The sequence below is a fragment of the Panulirus ornatus genome, chromosome 66 (genome assembly GCF_036320965.1).
Source record: "Panulirus ornatus isolate Po-2019 chromosome 66, ASM3632096v1, whole genome shotgun sequence".
Taxonomy (NCBI): domain Eukaryota; kingdom Metazoa; phylum Arthropoda; class Malacostraca; order Decapoda; family Palinuridae; genus Panulirus; species Panulirus ornatus.
In genome coordinates, this window is record NC_092289.1 from 18,910,778 (window position 1) to 18,938,406 (window position 27,629).

At 40.3% G+C, this 27,629-nt stretch overlaps 5 long non-coding RNA genes across 6 annotated transcripts in view; 2 read left to right on the forward strand and 3 right to left on the reverse strand.

Moving 5' to 3' along the window:
- LOC139746911 (uncharacterized) overlaps positions 1-2,910 on the forward strand; it is a 3,275-nt gene extending 365 nt beyond the window's left edge. Inside the window, exons 2-3 of the long non-coding RNA XR_011712259.1 lie at positions 1,467-1,548; positions 2,411-2,910. This is a non-coding gene — a long non-coding RNA (uncharacterized lncRNA). The remainder of the gene's footprint in view (positions 1-1,466; positions 1,549-2,410) is intronic.
- LOC139746915 (uncharacterized) lies at positions 2,804-8,137 on the reverse strand. The gene is made up of 3 exons (XR_011712261.1): positions 8,078-8,137; positions 7,490-7,571; positions 2,804-6,617 (listed from the first exon to the last, which is right to left on the reverse strand). It is a non-coding gene; the product is annotated as an uncharacterized lncRNA (long non-coding RNA).
- Positions 8,138-8,987: 850 nt separating this feature from the next.
- LOC139746910 (uncharacterized) lies at positions 8,988-16,530 on the forward strand. 2 transcript variants are annotated; one of them, XR_011712258.1, is made up of 5 exons: positions 8,988-9,271; positions 10,955-11,035; positions 12,015-15,504; positions 15,839-15,916; positions 16,246-16,530. It is a non-coding gene; the product is annotated as an uncharacterized lncRNA (long non-coding RNA). The 2 variants fall into 2 exon arrangements; XR_011712257.1 differs by having other exon boundaries at positions 8,989-9,271; positions 12,015-15,437.
- A 217-nt stretch (positions 16,531-16,747) lies between these two features.
- LOC139746914 (uncharacterized) lies at positions 16,748-19,893 on the reverse strand. The gene is made up of 4 exons (XR_011712260.1): positions 19,763-19,893; positions 18,700-18,946; positions 17,823-17,900; positions 16,748-17,370 (listed from the first exon to the last, which is right to left on the reverse strand). It is a non-coding gene; the product is annotated as an uncharacterized lncRNA (long non-coding RNA).
- Positions 19,894-21,074: 1,181 nt separating this feature from the next.
- Positions 21,075-25,737, reverse strand: LOC139746916 (uncharacterized). Its single transcript, XR_011712262.1, has 3 exons — positions 25,616-25,737; positions 22,714-22,798; positions 21,075-21,674 (listed from the first exon to the last, which is right to left on the reverse strand). It is a non-coding gene; the product is annotated as an uncharacterized lncRNA (long non-coding RNA).
- Between the last annotated feature and the right edge of the window lie 1,892 nt (positions 25,738-27,629).

Genomic DNA, 27,629 nt, shown 5'->3' on the forward strand with positions numbered 1-27,629 from the left:
GTGTGTGTGTGTGTGTGTGTGTGTGTGTCTGTGTGTGTGTGTGTGTGTGTGTGTGTGTGTGTGATTGGCTCAGTTGCAAGTCAAGTATGATTGGTCGATCTCTTCAAAGAGATTTTTCAGAGTCAATTCAGAGTATGAATTCAGGCACTACTTTTACAGCCTAACCTACAGACCACAATCCGTAATGCCAACTCTCTACAAATTCTTCGAAATCATGAGGCGAAAACATGCCCTTCGTCATCTCCATAAATATCAAAATACTCAGCCAGTTTCATTACGGTTTGATAAAGAGGGTTGGTATGTCCTGCTCTCTTTTTAACATTCATTGATATTATTGTATATAACCTGTGACAACTATTCCTCAGTGATGCTCTATAGTTTTTGGTACTTCTGATCTTTGTTATAAAGGGAAACCTAAGATAGAACTGAATTCGAATCTGTTTCACTAGGTAGTTCACGTTTACCCTGATGCAGAACTGAGAAAAAAGAATCGTTTCTGGCATTACGTCCATCCCTTGGTGTTCCGTCGGGTGGTGTTTTAAGTCCATTGTTGTATTTCCTAGACACGAATGACACATCTGTTTCGAAACAATTTAATGAAGAATCATTTCATGATGACATCAATCGTCATACAAAGGTTTTTTCTTCGAGAGGTAAAAGTCATCTTCTGTGAAACACGGAGATAATGTTAAATAGGTATTAAAAAAAAAAAAAAGATACGACAAGCGCTTCGTCGGCACAACTAATTTTATCATAAAATTAGATAAATTGGAAAGGAAAAAATTGAACCAAGGGTATGACTGCTTTTTTTTTTTTGGGGGGGGGGGGGAGGGGGTGTTACAAAATCTTTTCATTTTTCTTTCAGTGCACTGAAGAGCATTATGAGGTTCTTGTTGACACAAAGTCATATTTTACAGCAAAATATCTTAAGTATATACGATCATAAACTTTAAAGATGATACCTATAAATTCACTTCACCATAAAACCGCGTGTCCTTATTGCATTATAGAGTATTGTCTTAATCATTTTCTTCCTTTTTATCTTTTCATCCATTTTTGTCTTTTGTTCCTTTCCTTCTTGGGTCCTGGAGAACCATAGGCAATGTGAGGTATGTTTATGAGTTACAAAATACGATTCAAATGACTGATATCAAAATTCTCAAAATCATGTATATTCCTTTTCATATATATATATATATATATATATATATATATATATATATATATATATATATATATATATATATATATATATATATATATATATATATATATATATATATATATATATATATATATATATGACCGATCTGTTATCTCCAGGAACCAACCACCGTTTTTTTTTTCTTTAACATGAGATTATCCTGTACACAGGTTACCTCCCTTTGAATCTCCCATTTTCCTCTTATCCCTAAACCTGTCATGACCTCCCCAGCTGTGAATACAGTGAACTCTCATCTCAACAGGTCCTTACAACGATGAATTCCAAGGTCATTGTGATGCTGGTTCTGGTGGTGCTGGTGGCTGTGACCTTCGTGCAGGCTCAGAGTAAGTGACCTTACAGCACAATGACCTTCGATGCTGGACGTTAATGTAACCTTGTAATACACTTGGTGGGGGTTTATTATATGGGTCTTGAGGGAGGGTTCACAGCTTAGTCTTCTTGGTCCAATGGTTTACATACCGGTTTACCACGAAGTTAGAGACGGATTTCGAATCTTTGGAACTCAGACGCGATTTGATGGATTCATTTCGAAGCGTTAAGACAGACCCGTGGATTTATCTTACACAACTGCCCTAGCCATGTGGGAAACAGGGGTTGGATAATTTGAAACAATGGGAGAGAATCTGATCAAAACCAATTATCTGATCATTTCAACATTATATGTTTACAAGTAGGGCTGCTGCCAAAACAGACACACACACACACACACACACACACACACACACACACACACACACACACACACACACACACACATTCCTCATCAGATGTTTGTGAACGCATCCAAAATATATTGACCTCAACTTCCCTCTCGACCACATAAAAAGGAACACATCCCTCTCTGCCCATCTGCTAGGATCGCCAAGATGCTGGTGTCACAGACGAGGTAGGAAACCAATCCTTTCCCCACCTCCTCCCTTTCATTGTGTACGAATTCCAATCGTAGTATAGTGGTGAGAATAGAATATGTTGGCTCTCTCTCTCTCTCTCTCTCTCTCTCTCTCTCTCTCTCTCTCTCTCTCTCTCTCTCTCTCTCTCTCTCTCTCTCTCTCTCTCTCTCTCTCTCTCTCTCTCTCTCTCTCTCTCTCTCTCTCTCTCTCTCTCTCTCTCTCTCTCTCTCTCTCTCACACACGTTCGTACTGACCATTGTATTTTGATAGCGTTCATTTCTCTCTCTCCCTCAAGGTTGTGGTTACGGTGTTGACCGAAGATGTCGCTCTCTCGGTGGAGTATGTCGTGACTTCTGTCAAAATGTAATACCCAATAGCTATGGCGCGTGCGGTGATCACTGCCTCTGCTGTTATCGAACTGGTTATCAATAAGAGCACGATGACCAGAAGCCGTCGAAGTGGATCAGAACCTTCTGCGTGAAGACCGCTGCTCTGTCTTGTAATCCCCCGAGGAAGAGATTTTCGTAACGAAATCCGATGATACTCTTCAAATAACTTATTCTCTTGTCTTCTTTTTCTCTTTCTTTTCTTCTTCTTCTCCTTCTTCTTCTTCTTCTTCTTCTTCTTCTTCTTCTTCTTCTTCTTCTTCTTCTTCTTCTTTCGCGACATATTATGAATCTACAAGTTACTCCCTGTCTCTGTCTCTCTCTCTCTCTCTCTCTCTCTCTCTCTCTCTCTCTCTCTCTCTCTCTCTCTCTCTCTCTCTCTCTCTCTCTCTCTCTCTCTCTCTCTTTCTCTCTCTCTCACACATACACACACGCTTGACTAATTTCATATCTATAGTTTCATTTTTTTTGTTTGTTTGCTTTCGCAATCAAATTTTGCTTGTTTAGCATCCTTTGACACTGTAAAGGTAATGAGATTGCTAATGTCTGCCACATTTTGTCAAGCTTAGCTGACTTTTGAAAGCAAATTTCTGTTCATTAGTAAGCGAAATAAATTTCTCACAGACATGCGTATTTTTATTCAATGCCTTCGACATTCATATTATGTTACTGATACCCATCATTACTACATGTTTGTTATGTATGGTACTGATTATTCTTATCTTACAGAGACCCTTAGAGCGAAATCACTAAATGTGGCAATGTGTGTTCTTATGTTTACTACACGTATTTAGAGTTTACTAAAATCTAATCACAGAAAAGAAACAGGCTCATGTCCATCCTGAATATTGTGTTCAGTTTTGGTCAACCTACGTAAAAAAAAAAAAATAAATTAGAATAGACATAGTGAAGACTGTACAGCTTTAAGCTGCTAATAAGACTTTTGGACTGAATGACAAATCCTATTGGAACCGACTAATGAATTTGAATCTATTGAGCTGAAAAAAAAGAAGGTTAATAGGTGATCTAATACAGGTATTGAAAATTACCAAATTTGAATGAGCCGAAGTATTTTACTTCGACAGAATTGCTAACATGTTGAATGATTTACCTGATAGTGTGGTTGAAATCAACATTATGAATATGTTTGAAAATAGAAATGATAAACATTTTTCTTCAAGTCCACGACTATCATTACTTTTTTTTTCTCTTTTTCTTATATTGAAGGCTCCAGTCTACAACAAGGCTAAGCGTTAATTCAAATACAGAGAGAATTATGGAAGGGAAAAATAAATGGTAAGGGATAATATTTACACATTTTTTTTTTTGGGGGGGGGGGGGTGTGCGTGAAAAACCTGTCTTTCAGAATAAGCCGGGTCATAGTTATTGGGTAAGACGTGAGAAGATAGGGAGTTCCAAAGCTTCGAGGTTTAAGGAGAGAAAAAGTTATCAAAACGGCCCACCACCAAGTTGCCAACGGCAACACAGTAATCATGTGACACAGCTGCTTCCCGAAGTATTGCGTGGTCCAGCTGGAACCAAAGCTCCCTTAGTCACAATGATAGTTTCTAGAGTTTTCTGTTTGAATCATCTGTATGCCTTTAAACCTTTACCATACTAATTTTGTGAGTTTCTTACTTCTTCAAGAATCAAACATAGCCTCGAATCTCCTCAGTGCCCTATTGCTGTCTGAATTGCTTTGCACACCTTTGTATTCCTTAGGTCGGTTGCTGTTTGCAGATGACACAGGTCTTTGGTGTCTGGGTTTGGGAGAGAGTGTGAAAGGAGGAAACTGCAAGGAAATCAGAACGAGAGTGAGAGGATGAGGTTTAGCAGGGGAGAAAAAAAGAGACAGCTTTGAATATGAATCTGAATCGTGGACCTATTTGGGCTTGTTTTAAAGAAATGACAATCATTAACTACAACAACAGTCACTTTGTCTTTGAAATTAATGATTGCATCGAGAAGAGAGTTGCTCAATCTAACTGAGTCGCTTCCATTTCAAAAGTGAATTTATATAGATAATCAGTTTTCCTAGAGGGGAAGAATTCGTAAAAGGGGTTATATGTAAGGTAAGAAGAAAAAGATACTCAGGAAAATAAGGGAAACATTCATCTTCCAATTCAGGTCACTTTGGGTGGGATGACTTAGCGTTCGAAGGTCACGGTTTGGTGGGGTGAGGTGGGTAAAGTTACGGCGGGTTTCCCTAAGCTTGTAGGCTCCTCTCTCTCTCTCTCTCTCTCTCTCTCTCTCTCTCTCTCTCTCTCTCTCTCTCTCTCTCTCTCTCTCTCTCTCTCTCTCTCTCTCTCTCTCTCTCTCTCTCTCTCTCTCTCTCTCTCTCTGTCCCTGTTACTGTTAGTACACGCTTTGACCCCTCTTTCTCCCCCCCTCCCCCATCTTCTAATGTCGATTCTCTTTCTCGCGCGGAACATATCCGCCTTCTCAGACGGGACCCCGTGCAACATATCAGGATGGAGAGACGTCTGTCTGGTCAAATCTACACAAAGGCGTTCAAAGCGCAATGTATTCTTCTTCATCTCCTTCTTCCACCTCTTATACACCCCAGCACAACCTTGTAAGTAACAATATGAACCTGTTGACCGGAATTATATTATGCATGCTCTCTCCCGGAAACCCCAGGTAATATCATCATGAAAATATCTGCCTTCTAAACGCCGGGGGGTAATTCAAAGGTACCATAATTATTTTTCCTTGTGAACAGCCATTACATTTCAGAGGCAATGACTCTCCATCGGCCTCTCCATCAACAAAATTAGAATCAAAAGCCTCGTCTTATTCTTTTTTCTTTCTTTTTTTTTTATTTGGTCCTGGCATTATTGATCTCACCAACCATTACCTTTCCATACAATGAACGTTCATCATGACCCGTCGTTACAACGATGAACTCCCGTAAGGTCATATTTATGATAATATTTATGATATTGATTTCAACCACACTATCAGGTAAATCATTCAACTTGTTAGCAATTCTGTCGAAGAAAAATGCTTCGTCTCATTCAAATTTGGTAATTATCAATACCTGTATTAGATCACCTATTAACCTTCTTTTTTTTTCAGCTCAATAGATTCAAATTCATTACTCGGTTTTCCAATAGGATTTGTCATTCAGTCCAAAAGTCATATTAGCAGCTTAAAGCTGTACAGTCTTCACTATGTCTATTCTATTTTATTTTTTTTTTTCACGTAGGTTGACCAAAACTGAACACAATATTCAGGATGGACATGAGCCTGTTTCTTTTCTGTGGTTAGATTTTAGTAAACTCTAAATACGTGTAGTAAACATAAGAACACACATTGCCACATTTAGTGATTTCGCTCTAAGGGTCTCTGTAAGATAAGAATAATCAGTACCATACATAACAAACATATAGTAATGATGGGTATCAGTAACATAATATGAATGTCGAAGGCATTGAATAAAGATACGCATGTTTATGAGAAATTTATTTCGCTTACTAATGAACAGAAATTTGCTTTCATTAGTCACCTAAGCTTGACAAAATGTGGCAGACATTAGCAATCTCATTACCTTTACAGTGTCAAAGGATGCTAAACAAGCAAAATTTGATTGCGAAAGCAAACAAACAAAAGCAAAAAAATGATACTATAGATATGAAAATAGTCAAGCGTGAGAGAAAGTAGCATGTAGATTCATAATATGACGCGAAAGAAGAAGAAGAAGAAGAAGAAGAAGAAGAAGAAGAAGAAGAAGAAGAAGAAGAAGAAGGAGGAGGAGGAGGAGGAGGAGGAGGAGGAGGAGGAGGAAGGGGGAAAAGGAGGAGGAGATCAAAAGAAGGAGAAGAATAGAAGAAGGAGATAAAGAAGACAAGAGAATAAGTTATTTGAAGAGTATCATCGGGTTTCGTTACGAAAATCTCTTCCTCGGGGGATTACAAGACAGAGCAGCGGTCTTCACGCAGAAGGTTCTGATCCACTTCGACGGCTTCTGGACATCGTTCTCTTAACCATAAGATGGATAACAGCAGGAGCAGCCACCACTGCACAAGCCATAGCTATTGGGTACTACATTTCCACAGGAGTACTGACATACTCCACCGACAGAACTACATCCTTGGTTAGCACCGTAGCCACAACCTTGAGGGAGAGAGAGAGAGATGAACACTATCATAAAACAATGATGAATACGAACGAGAGAGAGAGAGAGAGAGAGAGAGAGAGAGAGAGAGAGAGAGAGAGAGAGAGAGAGAGAGAGAGAGAGAGAGAGAGAGAGAGAGAGAGAGAGAGAGAGAGAGAGAGAGAGAGAGAGAGAGAGAGAGAGAGAGAGAGAGAGAGAGAGAGAGAGAGAGTCAACATATTCTATTCTCACCACTATACTGCGATTGGAATTCGTACACAAGGAAAGGGAGGAGGTGGGGAAAGGATTGGCTTCGTACCTCGTCTGTGACACCAGCATCTTGGCGATCCTAGCAGATGGGCAGAGAGGGATGTGTTCCCTTTTATGTGGTCGAGAGGGAAGTTGAGGTCAATATATTTTGGATACATTCACAAACATCTGATGAGGAATGTGTGTGTGTGTGTGTGTGTGTGTGTGTGTGTGTGTGTGTGTGTGTGTGTGTGTGTGTGTGTGTGTGTGTGTGTCTGTTTTGGCAGCAGCCCTACTTGTAAACATATAATGTTGAAATGATCAGATAATTGGTTTTGATCAGATTCTCTCCCATTGTTTCAAATTATCCAACCCCTGTTTCCCACATGGCTAGGGCAGTTGTGTAAGATAAATCCACGGGTCTGTCTTAACGCTTCGAAATGAATCCATCAAATCGCGTCTGAGTTCCAAAGATTCGAAATCCGTCTCTAACTTCGTGGTAAACCGGTATGTAAACCATTGGACCAAGAAGACTAAGCTGTGAACCCTCCCTCAAGACCCATATAATAAACCCCCACCAAGTGTATTACAAGGTTACATTAACGTCCAGCATCGAAGGTCATTGTGCTGTAAGGTCACTTACTCTGAGCCTGCACGAAGGTCACAGCCACCAGCACCACCAGAACCAGCATCACAATGACCTTGGAATTCATCGTTGTAAGGACCTGTTGAGATGAGAGTTCACTGTATTCACAGCTGGGGAGGTCATGACAGGTTTAGGGATAAGAGGAAAATGGGAGATTCAAAGGGAGGTAACCTGTGTACAGGATAATCTCATGTTAAAGAAAAAAAAAAACGGTGGTTGGTTCCTGGAGATAACAGATCGGTCATATATATATATATATATATATATATATATATATATATATATATATATATATATATATGAGAAGGAATACACATGATTCTGAGAATTTTGATGTCAGTCACTTCAGTCGTATTTTGTAACTCATGAACATACCTCACATCGCTGGTGGAGAGGAAGGAGAGGAAGCAATGACCAAAATTACCCCATTATTATAGAGATCATTTGTAAAGTTATGATTATAATATTATTGAGTTCTGGCAACGCCTTTTCCCAAGCAATAGGACCAATGTCACGACCTCGTCGTTCCTAACATAGCGTGAATGATCAATAACACTTATTCTTATGACATTTTCCTGCACTTACCTGCTGAGGCTGAGCTTCAAGTCGCCTGGGTAGGAGTGGATGAAGCTAGCTCAACTCTCCTCCTTTTATAGACCATGAGCGAGTCAGTGCAGATGTCGACTGGGGAAATGTTTTTGAAATTCATCATCCAAAAACACTTCTATTTACTGTCCATTGAATGACTTCAGGTGAATTATTCTTTCATTTTGTCATTCATTGTGTATATATCTTAAAGCATGAGATATGCTGTATCAATATTACTGATATCTTTCTTCACTAAGCTCTCATAACATAAAGTGCGACGCCAGAATTAGATTTTTTTAAGTTAACCCTCGGGTTATCCTGAGAAGCGCTCCTGCCATCCATGGTTAAGAGAAAACATGAAACGCACACACACACACACACACACACACACACACACACACACACACACACTGGATACACTTATTTTCTGCCTCAATCTGCATTTGCATTTGCGCTTCTTAAAAACACACACACACACACACACTAGATACATTTAATTTCTGCCTCAATCTGCTTTTGCATTTGCGCTTCCTGAAACGCAAAAGCTGTGTTCGTTTCTAAGTGCATGACGTATTCCAGTCTTGGCCTTGATATGCCGTGTGGATGGTTTGCTCAGATGTATTTCATCATATTCTTGGATGCGTTTTTAAAAACTTTCGTCAGGAGACAGTTCGTCTCATCGTGCTTAAGGAAAGCCATCGGCCCCAGGTTAGAATCTGGGTGCGTGTGTGTGTGTGTGTGCGTGTGTGTATGTATCTGCGCTTTAGTCTAAAAGTCATTTGTGACGGGTGCTCAAGGATCCCTTGGTATATGTTTGATGTCGACAGCGCGAAGGACAACATCAGGCAATACTGGTTAAACGACTCATGTTCCGGGAGGTTTGGCATCAGTGTGGGTTTAAATGCGAGTGTGTGTAGGATGAAAATATAAACCACGATCACCTAACATGTCACAAGACTTTATGACTCTGACTGTAACGAGAAAATGCAAGCTCTGTTTACTAGGAAGGCGCATAGCGAGCCTTCAGTCAAGTAAATGAGTGAGATAGACAACAAATCTTTAATGTTGTGAGTTGACCAGCTGGTATCAAGCATATTCTTGCTCCAACATCCGTGTATAAAAGTGAGCTGGGAACACCATCCTCAGCTCACTCCTGCATACAAGACAGCTACCTACAGGTCCTATATAGAGGTAAGTAATAACCACTCGAATATACAAGAGTCTGGAAATTCACATCAAAACATTATTAGAGCCAAGAGGAGTGAGAGACGTTACCCTTCTCTTCCCTCACACAGTCTACAAATCTGGAAACTAGGGACGTTTGGCATGGAAGGACATGTTCCAGCCCAGAAGTGTGAGGAGGAGGATTAACTCATTGCGAAGATCAAGTTTCATGTGTCCGGGGGAACGTCGATGTAAGACGACACCAGGTATCATTGTCATGTCATTTGGCCTACTGTCTTGCTTCTGTGTTTCATGCAACCTGTGTTGCAGAAAAATCTCTTGGTTGGGGACCTCCACATCCAAAGCTCTTGAATGAGACTGTGTCATCCTTGAAATAAAAGAGAAAAGATCTGTGGCTCTCTTAAAAACCGAGTAATTCCATAAAGCTCATTGCTATTCGAGTCAGAAAAATAAGTGTCGTAAAGAGACAAGAACCAGAATTCGTAAGCTACTCAATAGCTCTTCTGAGTAGAGTCGGGAATCTGATACCTTATAATGTAATGATGGAGAATGATGTTGTTTGTACCCACGAACCCAAAACGTTTCCTTCATGACTTCGACTATTACGGGCATGTTTCTTAAGACATGAAGAATTAGCGATACTGAATTCTTCTGACGAAATCTGTGATACTCCAAGAAAAAGTCAGTTATCCTAAGGAGGTTAATGATAAGTGCATACAAAAAGAACAAAGGAAAAACCTACTGTTGTAATGAGAAGAGAAGCAAATTCAGCAGCAAAGATATTTTGGCTCTGGCGTGTCAAAAGGGATTCTTCATCTCTCACTAGTCTTGTGAAACAGTTTTAGTTTTGTTTTTAGATATGAAAAAATTATAGGAAATTCCTTTATAAAAGGCACCTCATCACCTGATGAAAAATTACGTGCCTACTCTCTTCCATGTCTAGCTTGTAATAAGATATATACTGGCCAAAAGGGTAGATCTTCAATGGACAGAATTCAAGAGCATAGATATTCTGTAAGGACGATCTTGGAATCAAATCCATTATTCAAACCTATACAAGATCATTCAAATCCATTATTGAATCGAATGAGTCAAAGCTTATTTAACCTTGTGTGTCACGTACAGAAAAAAAAAAAGAGCTTAGCATTGAATCCTCTCTTATCAACTTGAACAAGCAAAATGAAAATGAATGAAGGAATGTATAGATTAAATGATATCTTAACTGAAATCTCTAATGAAATGTGGCAAAATTAAGAAAGCAGCCGAAGGTGACCTGACCTCCTTTGCCAAGTAGAGGGACGGGTCACTTTCCCTATCCGATGAACCATTCCATGTTCCTCATGTCACCCGTTCCTCGTTCCTGTTGCTGTGGTTTCGTATGATCCTCTTTTGTTTACATAGACTCTGTATCCTTGATAATGAATTGACTTACAGTCGAAATGTTTATTTTTCCAACGAGTTTACTCGTAAGGGAGTTTAACGTGTGTATGTGGTTTACTACAATATATATATATATATATATATATATATATATATATATATATATATATATATATATATATATATATATATACATATATATATATATATACACACGACTCATGAAAATTCCTTTCTGCACCTTTCAAAATAATTATTTTTTGTTGATCTTATTTTCTGGGGAAGATAATGAAACTCTGATCTCCACAGATTTGACGACAATGAACTCTAAGGTCGCTGCTCTGCTGTTACTTGTACTGTTGGTGATGGTCGCCTTTGTGCAAGCTCACCGTAAGTAACTTGGAAGTTACCAATTACATAGTTATCTATCCATCTATTTATTTGTATGAAGATACACATATACTGTACGTATGTTAACGGGCTCCGCCTACGATGTAAAGTCACCTTTAGCGAGGCAGTACGACTGGGAGTATAGTCTCCTTGAGGTGCTTCTCATTCCAAAAGGACTCCTTTCCATGCTTCTGGAAAAGCAACGAAAGCCCTGTAGGATGTAGGATCTTCGGGAAAGTAGGTCCTGGGTAATCCCTGGTCCATCTCGTGGGAAGTGGTCCAAGAACACTCATAAATGAATAACAGACAAACGTATTTAATTCATGGGGATCGGTGTAAGCTCCAGATTCTTATGGACCAGAGAATTTTCTTTTCTTTATTTTGGCTCTGGGTTGGTTCCTAATAAAAGGCCTACTGCTACACTGTAGAACTGTTAGTGAAGTCACCATTAAACCAAGATGTATCATTGTTATTTGCTGGGTCTCATAACCTTTGAAAATATGGCTCACGCCAGGAAGTAGAAAGTTTGAGGTGTCATCAGGTAGGATTCGTTCATATGATGTAAGCATAGTCTCTTCTCGTGGAATGTCTGTAGCCTAAGTCCTTACATCTGAGCTACACCCAGAGTTGTCAACAGTGTGTTAGCCTGATCACTGACCTACACATATGCCTACCGGTGACGAATACCCCAGGAAACCAATCATCGTTACAAATGAGTCGATCAGGTGGTTAGCGGTCGTATTCTTCATCTTACACTAATATCTCTCTCTCTCTCTCTCTCTCTCTCTCTCTCTCTCTCTCTCTCTCTCTCTCTCTCTCTCTCTCTCTCTCTCTCTCTCTCTCTCTCTCTCTCTCTCTCTCTCTCTCTACTCTCTACTCTTCCACTGGTGTACGTGATGTAGGCGAGACCAAAAAAAAAAATACCGATTCTCCTGTTTATTTCTAACTCTAAAGTTATTTCCCCCATTCTCGTTTCAAGACTGCAGTGAGGTTACGGAACATTCGTGCAGCAATGTGAATGGTTACTGCCAGGATTCGGACCTGGAATGCAACGGGAAGATAGACAGCAGTTTGTGTAGCGGCCACTGTATTTGCTGTATCCCTCTGTAACATGGCCTCTTCAGCGGTACAGGGACAGGGAGACAGACAGAGGCCTTTGTCGACGAGAACCAGACCCCTGTTGTATCGTCATGTAATCCATGTAATCCCCTGATAAAGATTACTGTAACGAAGCCTTGTTAGACCTGTCTCATTTATCTTTTCCTATTTCGTTTCTTTTATGATTATATATAATTGATTATATAACCCTGAATCTTTATCAGTAGTGTGTTTGGAAACTACACCTGTACAAGCTTCGATTACTTGAGAATATTCTCAGATCTTCTTCTGAGGATCGGAATCGCCAAGATCTTGGCAATTGCTCCTTCTTTTTTTTTCTCTCTCTCTCAACTCCCTAGTGATGATGTTTGCTGTTAAGAGCTTTATCACAAGATGTTTCTATCTACTGGGCATTTCCTGTTAATAAAAATTGTAAGAAGACATTATTTTCTTTCCGCTTCCCTTTGATTAAATCGTACTTACGTATATACATACTCGCTTCGTCGACAGTTTTATGACATGAATATTTACTTTATATGATAATGACTCTAGCCCAATGAACAAACGGAATTTGAGATATATGAACAAATATATCACCTCATATCCACTCATTTCATTTGAACTTCTATAATAATGTATCAGTAGGAAGTGAACTAGATATACTCCCTCAGAATGTACTTCTTCATGCGTACTAGACCTTTGAACTAAGGCCAAAGCTACTGTTTCAGTCCTTCTCAAAGATCCTTCTTGATTCTCTTCATCTCTATCACTGCAAGTCATGTACCCAGGTAATACACTTATACACGAATATATCACATCTGAATCCTTCACCTAATTACGATAAATATACGTAATTGAAGTCAATCTTCTTTTTTTTTATATATATATCTGGTCACATTTCCTACGTAAGGTCTCTGGATGGTCCTTGACATCACGGTTTCCACACATTCCAAAAAGACTCACTCATAAGCACGTCCTCAGTCCAAAGTCAGATGTGGCACAACTTTCATAGATTGTGACATACCGTAATGCTCCTCTTTTCTCCTCGAATTTTGCACCACTTCCAGCCTTATCCACATAGTTTCCTGTACCACAGCACATTCGATGGTACAGATCTTCACACTACGCTGGAAACCAATCCTTTCCTCGAACACTCCCTGGCACACAGCTCAGCCCAGTAAGGTCTGGGAGCGAGGCTGGAAACTCCATAAAAACCAAGAAACACAGTAAACTAAACGACCATCTCATTGTCGCAAGGGATTTAGAAACAAAAATGTGAGTGTGAAAAGCAGTCGAATCCTTATGGTGCAGACGAAGGCGCAGAAGGGGATCATCGAGTACACAGTGACACCAGGAGCTTAAGTCCTCAATGATACAGACTCGTCAAGTAATTTAGATAATGAGTGACCAATTTCCAGCAGGTAATGCTACGGTATTTCTCAAACATCTGGAACACAGCGTCATTACACCTGCGTGTGATTGCGCCCCACAAACACACACACACACAAACACATACACACACACACACACACACACACACACACACACTTATCTTGCGGTGATGTAAGGTGGGAAAACATTCCTTAGTGCTTTCCGACATTCGTGACGATGCGTCTCAACATTTATTTCTCTCACACAGGTCTACATTATTTCTTTGTGTGTGTGTGTGTGTGGTGTGGGATCAGGTCCTCACTAACAGGAGAACAACAATCTCCTTCGTATCTAGTACTCCAATGCCAGTTACTTACCGAGATCGAACGCGTATCAGGTTAACTTCGTCATCAAACAATAACTTCGATGTGTCTTACTTCATCTCATACACGCTGGATGAAAAATCAGAGAAGGTTCTTCTTTTTTTTTTCCATCTGTGGTCATCCCTCACATAATAAAGTTTGCGATGATGGGTCTAAGGAAGATAGATTTTTCTTTTTTCCCCCAACCTGGTGGGTATTACTGCGTTTGACCGTAACCTTAGGTGGAAAGAGCATTAGGGAGAAGAGGAGGAGAGTGGGGGTCAATGTGTCTGTTTCACCTGCTGTCCACCACCTTCCCGCCAGTTATAGTAGATCGCACCTCATCACGCCAGACGGAACCTATGCAACTGGATGAATCACATTCGAAAGTGATTTTGGACGCGCAGCTTATATGATACGCTTGTAGGTATACTGTGTTGCTATGCTTTCTAAGCATCACAGAGCTGATGGGGTTGTTAAAAGCAGATACAAAAACCTTGGGTCTACGTTTGGTTGTGATACAATGATTCGTAGATGAATCAGGACTACTATCTAAAGAAACTTTTATCATAATGGAAGGTTTGAATTGATTAGTTACCCCACAAGTTGATGGGGACTCATTGTGTGTGATATCCCCAGCTGGGTTTAAGGTTATAATCCACAACAAAAACCTTTGTGTTTCTTGAGGCGATATCAAGTGTTGTCGTTGTGTTAAAGTGAACTGAGCCTTACCATCAGAGTTCCACTAGATAATGATATGCCACCTACATTCTTACGAGTGCCTGGAACATGAATGGAGGTATACATATCCAGATTTTTTGGGAGGAGAGGAGAGGGAAGATCTGGAGGAAGACGAAACCTTCCAGAGGTGGAAGACGAAACCTTCCAGAGGTGGAAGACGAAACCTTCCAGAGGTGGAAGACGAAACCTTCCAGAGGTGGAAGACGAAACCTTCCAGAGGTGGAAGACGAAACCTTCCAGAGGTGGAAGATGTGGGACATAGGACTAAGGAAAGAAATAAAAACCACAAATCACTTCTTTTCTGGATCACATAAAAGATCATGCCAGTAACATTTCTTTCCCCTTTCACAGTTCCTGCATCGTCCATAGATTCTTTCTAGATTCTTTCCACACAAATCCACAAATCCTGGGTTGGATACGAGAAGCCTGCTGCACCTAGGATTCGAACCCTTTGCAGACCCAGTCCTTCGTGGAACCTGAGTTATTACATCTTAATGCAACATCGACACCGTATCATCATCATTTTGGGAGAAATCTATGTGCGGTTGTCCACTATTTAGTTCCAGATGTAAACATTCCTGTCAAGAGTGACATCTTTTCCTACAAGAGTTTCGAGGAAAAAAAAAAAAAAGAAATAGGAAAATAACATAAGTCCTTCATAATTGACCGGGATGTTCCATTCCACGAACGCTGGTTCCTAGAAGTGACGAAGAAATCTAAGTAAAATTTCTCCACAAGAGATCATATGGCCAGTGAGGGCGTTAGGCTATAAATACAAGACGAAAGTGGAAGTCGCACCTCCTGCTTGGCCAGTCTCCCGCCTGCCACCGGTATGTACGATAGTCACTGGCACCAGATGGTAAAAAAAAAAACCCACCTCAGAGCTGTAAGAATTAGGTACAATTCATTATCATTATTAACTCTCCCACCTTAAGTGCTAAAGCTTAGCGAAGCAGGACCCAAAAGCTTAGCCAATAAGGACGATGATATACCAATAAAGACTTACAGTCAAGGAGATCTGAATCTATATGTATGGTAAGGCTTGATATAAAGGATGATAGGATCTTTTGCCATGAAGATATTCGAGTCGTCTATGATCCGTGACCTTTGAGCTGTTTGAAGGATATTCTCCACTCACTTTCCCCCATTGCCTTCATAAAACTGGCTAGTCTTCCCTTCTACTAACCCCTCATAATAACCTCTGGATAGTAAGACATCTCTCATTCTACAGGTTGAACGATGAAGGCCACGGTTGCTGCATTGTTGCTTATGATTTTGACCTGGGTATCTATCTCAACACATGGCCAGGGTGAGTAGTGACCTTTGAAGTGGGTAGTTTAATGACCTTTTTTCTTTGGTGCGGGGTTTAGTGACCTTAAGGTACGATACGATGATCAGCAATGTTACTAAGACGTGTTAAGTGACCTTAGTGCATGTCTAGGGTATAAAGTGATTGACTTAAGTGGCAAATGGCTTTGATATGTATAGAGTGTGACCACAGAGTATAGAGAATGAGTTTACGTTTACATATATATATATATATATATATATATATATATATATATATATATATATATATATATATATATATATATATTTATCTATTTATTTATTTATCTATTTATTTCTGCCTTACAGATATTGTCGATCATAACAATAATGGTGCGGGCCCTAGTAATGTGAAGGGAGGCGAGTGTGTTTACCGAGGTGGCCAGTGTAGATCCCCTCGACTATGCAGAGACCCAATTGTATCCGACTGTCCATCTGGATTGGACTGCTGCTTTCACTAGCATCATCTACTCCTGGATCTCCTGGATCTTCTCCATAGTTCATCTGTGGCGTTTTAAGACGAATTCATGGAGACCAGTCCATTTTTCTCTATTGTCAATATTCAATTCTGTGGAATAAGATGTGGTTCTCTCACCTTATTCTTTTCCTCTCTCTCACCATGATATTTTTCCCCCTCATGCCTCAGTATACATGGAGGTTTTTCTTTCATTACACCCAGACAGTAATGACTGATTGATAAGGTCAAATACACTGGGTTTGGGGTTACCAAGCTCATTATCTATAAACCATTATATGCAAGAGGTTTACCTTGCCGCACCCTACCATTCTTAAAGGCAACGAAGAGTTATCATCCTGTTTGTGAGAATTTACTAGTGCATTGTATAAAGGGATTCCTTTATACAATCATTGAATGCAAGCAGTCTATGTGACTGAAGCCTAAGTAAAAAAAAAAGGAGGATTTAACACATGACACAAGTTCTGATGGGATCATCAAGTGATCTAACCCCTTTCAAATTTATAAGAGTCGGCTGTGCAACACAGACAACGTCTCGTAACAACATGATTTCCACGGGAACCCATGTAGAATAGAAGTATATTAACAACCTCAAACAAAGGGACGGTATCTATTTAAAAGCGATGTAAGAAGTTACTTGGAGACTTACAAAGCATTTTGAAAAAAAAGAAAAAAGGAATACATCGAAGATGTAAATAGTTACATGGAGACTTTAAAAAGCATTAAAAAAATATATACATCAAGAGGGAACGCGTCCAAGATCACTGCCGAAGGACAACAGCAGAAGTAGTAGTAGTAGTAGTGGCGTTCTTGAGGACGAAGAAGAGTTTTGCCTTCTTAACCAATGGTAAGGAGTATGTCACCCTCTCTGCAGCAGACACTGCCGTATGCGAAACACCTATTCAGCGGCCTTGCACATCGGGAAGATGGAACACACTGCTCACCATATTTGCAAGCGGCTGTTGCAAGAGAGAAAAAAAGAAAAAAAAAAAAGGATATCAGTACAGTACACACTCTCTCTCTCTCTCTCTCTCTCTCTCTCTCTCTCTCTCTCTCTCTCTCTCTCTCTCTCTCTCTCTCTCTTTCAATGCATGTAATATATATATATATATATATATATATATATATATATATATATATATATATATATATATATATACATTCCGTTCTTACCACAGAGAAATGAAACACGGTAAGTTCCCAATTGCACTTTTGCGTAATGATCACATCATTAGAGGCGATACAAAAAAGATATATAACTATCATTTGATACACAACGAAGAGACGTAGCTAGGACCGCATTTGGTACACAAATGACTACCGGAATGGCTATAGAGTGCGTTCAAGTTTGGCACTGTGCTTATCAAATGGCGTCCTATCACCTCATTCACTGTACACTACAGTCACTCACCTTGCACTACGACTACCGTTGACAGCACCACCACGGCCAAGAGAAAGAGAACAGTTGTGGCTTTCATCTTTCCTCAAACTGCAAGAAGAAACGAGAGAAAATCTTTTAATAACTACAAGGATGTCTGAAGATCTCAGGTCTGGAAAGGCCAATGTATGATCAGTGATTCACGTCTGGAATGAGAATGGAAAAGATTGGTATCCAAATACAATCTTCATGAGGGAGAAACACTGTCCAGTAAGAAGGAATAGGCCTAGTTGGGTTCCTGTGTGGTGGATGGTAAAGGACCAAGACACAGTCGCAGATGAACATATTCAAACATATGTCACTCTTACAAATATATTCACACACACACAGTATACACATTATACATTGAGAATGCAGAAGATAGCCTAATATTCTTCGTTTTAAACTATTTGGTGATGAATAGGAATAATACAGCCTAAGAGATATAGTGCCGTAAAAGTAGATTTCCTTCCTATACTGTGAAAAACTAGACAATTGGTAATACATAATGACAGAGAGAGATACACTGAGGGAAAGAGAAACGCACTACTGGTATCTCACTACATACGAAACTACTTATCCGAACACAGATGTTGAAAACAAAGGGATATCATACAATCAAGCTCGAACAGATAAACATATATCATAACAAGCCACATAAAACACACAGACAAATGAACACAAACTATCAGTTGGCATTATGAACGGGGAACAAATTGGTAGTTAGGTCAGAATCTCTCTGTCTGTCTGTCTGTCTGTCTCTCTCTCTCTCTCTCTCTCTCTCTCTCTCTCTCTCTCTCTCTCTCTCTCTCTCTCTCTCTCTCACTAAATCCTTGAATGTCCAGAGAGTCTGTCTCTCGTGTGTCCTCACCTGCTTGGAGTTTGTTGCTCGGTGTTAAGGTTGGCGTGAGACTGAGTTAATGTCTGGTAATCCTCTCTTACTGTCTTTATATATCCAGGAGCCTTTGGGGAAACACTTGGGGGGGGGGGGGGAATTCTCTCGACGTCTCTTTGTGAATTTTGCTTCTGTGAGTAGAAACTCACAACCGGTCTTGCTCATGAACAGGATCATGAACAGGTATCTTGAATTTTTATGGAGATTTGCTTCATTTTTTTTTCTGGTTAGTGGGAAAAATAAGAAAAATATTATGAATTGGTTGCTGCTGTTACGAAGAATGGAGGACGTCCACCTTTTCTTAATGTAACAGGATAGAAAAGTCAATATGATTACACTCTGATCTAGGGAACACCAATTGTCATGTTAGACATCTGGTGTCCTGTATACGAAGAAGCAATGTATGTAATCTGATCATATATATATATATATATATATATATATATATATATATATATATATATATATATATATATATATATATATATATATAATGTTTATATCACATATTCTTTATTGTACATAATCGGTGTTTCCCGCGTCAGTGAGGTAGCGCCATGAAGCAGACGAAGAATGGCCCATCCACTCGTATACATATGTATACGAGTGAACTTCTACGGTGTGAACTGCCACATGACACAGTCGACGTTCACACTGAAACATTGCAACGACCCTACAAGACAACAGGTAACAGATAACCAATGTCCATTTAAAGAATATAATCTGAGCGTAAATCATCAAAGTACAAGGCATCCTGGGAAGACGTCTATTACATTCACCAACCCACACCCCCCAAATAACCCTAACCTCTCTGTCTCCACCGAGCTTTTTCTCGGCTGTAGACCTCAGGCATACAACCCACCCTCCCTCCTCACACCCCACCACCACCACCAGCACCTCCTCCTCCTTCCAACCGTTGACCCCATGAGTCTGACCTCTACCGACCACACTACCACGCATTAACTCCGTGGGCCCCGGTCAACCAAGATCAACTGCACCGCCACCTCTGTTGGTGAAACTTTTGAGATATGATTCGTACCTGCTTTGTTGTTTATGTTGAGTTGTATCGATGGGCAGCGTTCATGTACCCGAAACGCCCCGTGTCTTTCGAGCGATTAAGCTTCGATGGTGTACATGTTGGCCTACCGGCTTATCTTACCATCTCTCCACACCTCTGGTTTTCCCCACACCCAACCCAGCTCCGTCGCAAAAGAGGAGCGGTGCCAACGCGCACCCCCTGACGAACACTTCCATTCTACTCACACATAAACAGTGTCTCCCTCTATGGAGAAACCTATAACAGATTGTAGCAGCGTCTAATGAACGTCATGTCTTCAGGCAAGTCCCACTTGCTTTAGAGACAACAGCAGACACTAGTATACACAACAACAGACACTAGTATACACGAGTTGGCAACTCCACTCAAGAAAAACCTGTCAAATGTTCCTGCTACACGAAGCGAGCGCGCGAGCACACACACACACACACACACATACGCACGCACATACTAGGAAAGATTTTCTGTTCCAAGAAACTCCATTGATATCATTTCTTCATTCTCTTCTCCGAGTGAATTTGGCCTCATTCTGCATCTCGCTTGTTTACATTCTCAATACAGTATTTCCCTTTCTTTTCTAAATCTAAGCAACTGTCTTGCTTTAGTCCCTCTGTGTTTAACATTTCCAGACATGGCTACGAGTGAAAGAAGTTTACTCATGAAGGTGGAAAAATATTCAGTGTATGTATAATGTTATTTACTGTATAGGCTTTGAGTTATCAGAGTTATCGAAAATTGATTACTTCACTCTAATTCCGGTGTGGCGTCGTCTGCGATTTCGAATATCATGCAACAAAATCCAATTATCACAGTCATTAATGCACAATAGGAAACTATGTAGGTCCCAGGACTCATTCTGCGGCACGCCACTTGCTACAATACACAGTTCCGAGGTTGGACGACGTCTCATCTTTACTCTTTGTTTCATCCCACACAACTAATAATTTTCCCTATCCACCAGGTGGAGGTGTTATGAGTGTACGAGAAATTACATTAAAACACAACACACAAATTATTTTCCTATCCACCAGGTGGAGTAGTTATGAGTGTACGAGAAATTACATTAAAACACAACACACAAGTTATTTTCCTATCCACCAGGTGGAGTAGTTATGAGTGTACGAGAAGAAATTACATTAAAACACAACACACAAGTTTTTTTCCTATCCACCAGGTGGAGTAGTTATGAGTGTACGAGAAGAAATTACATTAAAACACAACACACAAGTTTTTTTCCTATCCACTGGGTGGAGGAGTTATGAGTGTACGAGGAATTACATTAAAACACAACACACAAGTTTTGACACTTTTAATGACACGGAATAAAATAGCAGAACACATCTGAGGCTTTACAGTTTCATGCCTACGTGAAAACAGATCTAGAGGCTTTTAGTCTCTCGAAACAGGCACTAGAAGTAGTATAGACTCTTAGATGATTGAGGCTGTCTTCCTCTACATCAGGGGATAATAATCCATAGAATTTAACCAGACAGTTTAGCCATTTCCCCACACAAATGCAGAGCTTGAAGGAAGGAGCGACCGATATGAGCTGGAGGCCTGACGAAAGAACAAGCAGCAATAGAGGTCGTCGCCATGAAACCACAAGTGGCTATTATGGAGTGTGGGGAAGTTCTTGATGTCACAGGACACGGTGCTCTTTATCAGACCTCTCTGTCTCTCTCTCTCTCTCTCTCTCTCTCTCTCTCTCTCTCTCTCTCTCTCTCTCTCTCTCTCTCTCTCTCTCATTACAGCGGTAAAGTTCCTGGTCCATCTGCCCTTGTGTGATGACAGCAGACACAGGGGCCATCACATAATCCAGAGGTTCCTCCTGGACAATTTGCAATAGTTCCACACTGCCCATTGTTTAAGTAACACTTGATGCTCGGGCGGCATACTGAAAGAGAGGTAAGACAAATGTTGGTTAGAAACATATAACGCAAAGGGTCACTGCTACTTTAGGGTGTGAGAGAAGACAAGGAGAGTAGTTGCATCTGATCAGGAGAGTCAGTTTTATCCAATGTGACACCAGGGAAGTCAAGGGACTAAGATCACCCACTAAGCATTATAGATACTATGCACCAAGACCAGTTACCAAGGAACTAAGATCACCCACTAAGCATTATAATACTATGTACCAAGACCAGTTACCAAGGGACTAAGATCACCCACTAAGCATTATAGATACTATGTACCAAGACCAGTTACCAAGGGACTAAGATCACCCACTAAGCATTATAGATACTATGTACCAAGACCAGTTACCAAGGAACTAAGATCACTCACTAAGCATTATAGATACTATGCACCAAGACCAGTTACCAAGGAACTAAGATCACCCACTAAGCATTATAGATACTATGTACCAAGATCAGTTACCAAGGAACTAAGATCACCCACTGAGCATTATAGATACTATGCACCAAGACCAGTTACCAAGGAACTAAGATCACTCACTAAGCATTATAGATACTATGTACCAAGACCAGTTACCAAGGGACTAAGATCACCCACTGAGCATTATAGATACTATGTACCAAGACCAGTTACCAAGGGACTAAGATCACCCACTAAGCATTATAGATACTATGTACCAAGACTAGTTACCAAGGGACTAAGATCACCCACTGAGCATTATAGATACTATGCACCAAGACCAGTTACCAAGGGACTAAGATCACCCACTAAGCATTATAGATACTATGTACCAAGACCAGTTACCAAGGGACTAAGATCACCCACTAAGCATTATAGATACTATGCACCAAGACCAGTTACCAAGGGACTAAGATCACCCACTAAGCATTATAGATACTATGTACCAACATGCAAAAAGAATTACACCCTCGCCCACCCACCCATCTCAAACTCCAGCTACCGTGCAGCAAGGTCAATAGACACACGAAGGTCAGCTAACGTGCCTTAAGGCAACTTACCATGATGATCCCCTGGGGCAGCCGTGGTAGCCACCACAACCATCAGCAACATCACGACTGACTCCCTCCTCATGGCTCCTCAACACTGTTGAAGTGAACATGACAGGGTCAGGGGAAAACAAGAGGCGTCATGAGTGAAGGAAGACACTTAAACTAAGAATATCTACGTCTTGCATGAGATCGAAAGATCGTGAAGGCTACTCTCAAGTTCGTTTGGTTTCTAATTTGAAAGGGAGAAAACAACCCGCTTGGTTTCTAATGAGAGAGGGGAGAAAAAATCCCGCTTGGTTTCTAGTTAGATAAGGGAGAAAACAACCCGCTTGGTTTCTAATGAGAGAAGGGAGAAAACATCCCGCTTGGTTTCTAGTTAGATAAGGGAGAAAACAACACGCTTGGTTTCGAATGAGAGAAGGGAGAAAACATCCCGCTTGGTTTCTAATTAGAGAAGGGAGAAAACATCCCGCTTGGTTTTTAATTAGAGAAGGGAGAAAACATCCTGCTTGGTTTCTAATGAGAGAAGGGAGAAAACATCCCGCTTGGTTTCTAGTTAGATAAAGGAGAAAACAACACGCTTGGTTTCTAATGAGAGAAGGGAGAAAACATCCCGCTTGGTTTCTAATTAGAGAAGGGAGAAAACATCCCGCTTGGTTTCTAATTAGAGAAGGGAGAAAACATCCCGCTTGGTTTCTAATGAAAGAAGGGAGAAAACATCCCGCTTGGTTTCTTATTAGAGAAGGGAGAAAACAACCCGCTTGGTTTCTAATTAGAGAAGGGAGAAAACATCCCGCTTGGTTTCTAATGAGAGAAGGGAGAAAACATCCCGCTTGGTTTCTAGTTAGATAAGGGAGAAAACAACCCGATTGGTTTCTAATAAGAGAAGGGAGAAAACATCCCGCTTGGTTTCTAATTAGAGAAGGGAGAAAACTTCCCGCTTGGTTTCTAGTTAGAGAGGGGAGAAAACATCCCGCTTGGTTTCTAATGAGAGAAGGGAGAAACATCCCGCTTGGTTTCTAATTAGAGAAGGGAGAAAACATCCCGCTTGGTTTCTAATTAGAGAAGGGAGAAAACATCCCGCTTGGTTTCTAATTAGAGAAGGGAGAAAACATCCTGCTTGGCTTCTAATTAGAAAAGGGAGAAAATAACCCGCTTGGTTTCTAAAATGATTGCCTGGCTGGCAGCAGACGGCAATCGAATTCTATTTTTTTTTGTGAGTGACTACGAAACAGTAATTTTTTTCCCCTTTAGTCTTTTTTTTCTATCTATATATATCCAGGTATCTATCAGTCTACATCTATCATTCCATCAATATATATCTAACTATCCAATCATTACCACTTCTGTCATTTGTGTTTCTGCCTCACTCATTTACTACACAAACTATCATATATATATATATATATATATATATATATATATATATATATATAAACCCAGGACCCAATTCACATGGCCGCTTCAGCTTCAAGGCTGCACTGCAATTAGCAGCGGGAAAAACGGGTGGATTCCTTTTGAGAAAGACAGAAGTTCTTTGACGAGATTGCAGTTCTTTTTGTTTTTGTTAAATGTCGATGATACAACCTTGTCAGAGTCGATTCTCCACCGCGTTGTAGGCAGTATATATATATATATATATATATATATATATATATATATATATATATATATATATATATATATATATATGAAGGTGAAATCGCACTTCAGTAGTTCATACAATTATGTTTAACAGGTTATTTTCTATACATGTGGCACGACATGTTTCGTGGTGACAATCCACTTCAGCAGTTGCTAGTACTTAAAGTAATTCATATCCCAACATCACACTTGATTCCCGCCGTCCAACACCAATCAGTACAGTCCAACCACTGTCTGCATTGTCTGGCCATAACCGTTGTAAGGGAGAGTGATTAAGGTGGGGTCACCTGGCGTGGGGTTGACCTGGGTAGCTGGGTGTGTCTTGAACAACATTTTTTGTGTTTTTGGTTTTCGTGTTTTGTCAATTCCTTCACAATGCATTGGTTAATGCTAGGAAGGGCTTTAAAATTGCCTGGGGGACAAATTAAAGTTCTTGATATTAGCAATCAAGACAGGTTCAATGATATTACGTGTGTCATAATCAGCAGAGGGGTATAAAATAACGGGATTTTCAAGATCTCTGGGGTGATCATTTTCATCACAAATATAAATAACGGGATTTTCAAGATCTCTGGGTTGATCATTTTCATCACAAATATAAATAACGGGATTTTCAAGATCTCTGGGGTGATCATTTTCATGCCAATGTTTAGCGATCGCATTTTTGTGGTCATCCCTGTGTGTGTGTGTGTGTGTGTGTGTGTGTGAAATCATGAAATCATTGAGGGAAAAAATTAAACTCCCTCTGTATGTGTAGACCTTGCCTTCCCAAATACCATAACTGCGTCTGGTTAGACACTGGACGAGAATGAGGTGAGGTGAGGGTACACCTCACTGCTGTAGAAAACGAGTGGCGTAAAGGTGTCAATTAGGAATATATTTCTACAAATGATTCTAAAATTCTTTCCTTTGTGGAAAGGATGTCTCGTAAGGAGGTATTGAATGTCTCCCGTGTTGACAGCTGTCAAGACTGTGGGTAGCAAAACTTTGTCATACTTGTGATGAAGTCATTTCTATACATTCATCACACGTTTGCAACGGTGAAGTATGTAAACTCTCCTGGCAACACACCCACACACACATGTCCCGTTCCCCAGCCTTTGAAGGGTCCTTACAGGTCGTTGGGATGTATACGTATATATATATATGTGTATATATACATACATCACCTCTACGCTGCAGCTACAGCACCCAGACGTATAGGAAGATGATATAGGATATATAAGATAGCAATATCTATGAGTCTTACAGATAGGATGAATCTTACCTTTGCACGCTTCTACGCCCAAGTCTGGTCGAATCCTGGACAGAAATGAAGTGAGGATTCTGTGTTCGCCCCGTATATATATATATACATAGATGACGGTTGGCGGAAAGATGTTAGTTCAGTAGATTTTAGTCGGTTGAACCAATTTTTTTTATTCTGGGGGTCTCGTTAATCAGTGTTTCAACGTCAAGATTTTGTGAATCTAGTTCGTAATTTGAGTGATGAAAATACTTCATTATATCGATTATTCTGATCTGTGGATTAGTGTGTGTGTGTTTGTGTGTGTGTGTATGTGCTGCCACTGTAGCTGCCTGTCCGTCATTGGCTGGAACGCCAGGGAAAGTACCGAGGTATGTGTTTAGGTCCGAAGCTTTCATTACGGAACCACATCATTGTACTCTGTGATTCTCATTGTTCATGTGGTTTATATAATACAACCAGACATTTTTCACCCATGCTCGTATTGTGTACGAAGTTGATTTGTTATACGTTGAAGAGGGATGGTCAAGTATCAGCACAACACAAGCTGGTTTTATCCTTGTTAACTCAGTGTGTCGTTTACATTCATGGAGGAGGAAGTGACGTAAAACGTAAGCTTGACTGTGATGGATGGGTGGAATGCCATCGCTCTGGCTATATTCTCCCCTCGACCACCACAGCGAGTAGTTCGTTTCTCTCCTCCTCATTCCCACTACTCTCTCCGGCTTAATAGCTGATCCCGGCTGATAGCAGGCTCGCCTGGCTATCCATAGACCCATATCTGCATATCTGACACGTCTGAGGAAACAGGGGATACCGATGATACGCAGAGACACACCCACACACACACACACATTCTCTCCCTCACCCTCGCCCAACTGCAGGCTAACCTCACACATCAACGACGTAGAAGACAGAGTCGTAAGAAGCGGCTGTCTTATCCTTCCACCATCGTGGATCCCTCCACCAGGCATCCACCTCTCGCTGACATATCACTCGAGGACAGACCAAAGTCCAGTCTCCCGCCAGACGAACTGGAAAAGCCCACAGCACCTCAAACCCGTAGGTGCTGCGTCACACCACCACAAGCAGGGCAGTGCTCCTCCTCCTCACAGACCAGACTAGCTCGGTTGATTAGAGCGATGGGAGAGGCGGGGGTCCCGAGCCAAGGCCCAAGTGGCAACCAACTGTGCGACATGTCTGCACCAACTGAGCGATAGTCTACACCAACTGTGCAACAATCCGCACCACCTGTGCGATAGTCTGAGCTAACAAACATCCCTCCTAATTCTCAACTTCAACTCGACAGTCCTCACCCAGCACCACTTCTACAATTCTAATTTCTTTATTCATGAAGAATCGAAGGCCATCTTCTATTCACACGTACACAGTCAACCCTGGCCCCATATCTTCATCATTATATTGCCCAAGTCTTCGATGATTTCTATGAAACTGGCGGCGTATAATGCCACACTGAACTTCATGTTGCGTGTCGGCTTACGTTGCTTCTAACAGCCACAACTTCCTCCCCACACCCTCTCCCAACCCACAACTTCCTCCTCACCCCCTCCTATCATTAGCATTACCATCATCTTATTATCATTATCATTATCATTATCATTATCATTATCATTATCATTATCATTATCATTATCATTATCATTATCATTATCATTATCATTATCATTAATATTATCATTAGCATTACCATCATCTTATTATCATTATCATTATCATTATCATTATCATTATCATTATCATTATCATTATCATTATCATTATCATTATCATTATCATTATCATTATCATTATCATTATCATTATCATTATCATTATCATTATCATTATCATTATCATTATCATTATCATTATCATTATCATTATCATTAATATTATCATTAGCATTACCATCATCTTATTATCATTATCATTATCATTATCATTATCATTATCATTATCATTATCATTATCATTATCATTATCATTATCATTATCATTATCATTATCATTATCATTATCATTATCATTATCATTA